This window comes from Electrophorus electricus, chromosome 7 (genome assembly GCF_041902795.1).
Source record: "Electrophorus electricus isolate QZ-2024a chromosome 7, ASM4190279v1, whole genome shotgun sequence".
Classification (NCBI taxonomy): Eukaryota; Metazoa; Chordata; class Actinopteri; order Gymnotiformes; family Gymnotidae; genus Electrophorus; species Electrophorus electricus.
Window position 1 is genome coordinate 26,461,178 of NC_137503.1, and position 281 is coordinate 26,461,458.

The window sequence follows — 281 nt, forward strand, 5'->3', positions numbered from 1 at the left end:
CTACTGACAAATCCGAAGCTGTACTGAGCCCAATTAAAAATAAATCAGCAGTAAAATGTCCATTACAAACTCTTATACTGGATGTCTCTTTAATCCCAGAAAAAAATGAGCCATATTGATTTGAGCTAATTTTCTGGAATAAGATATAGAGGGTAAACATTTGCTTGTAGGTTATCTAAAAACTTAGCATTTATATGTTTGTACCATGTCTACTACTCAAGGACAGTGATGCAGAGTGCAGGAAGGTCAGTTAATTTCACAGTTCATGAATATACAATAGA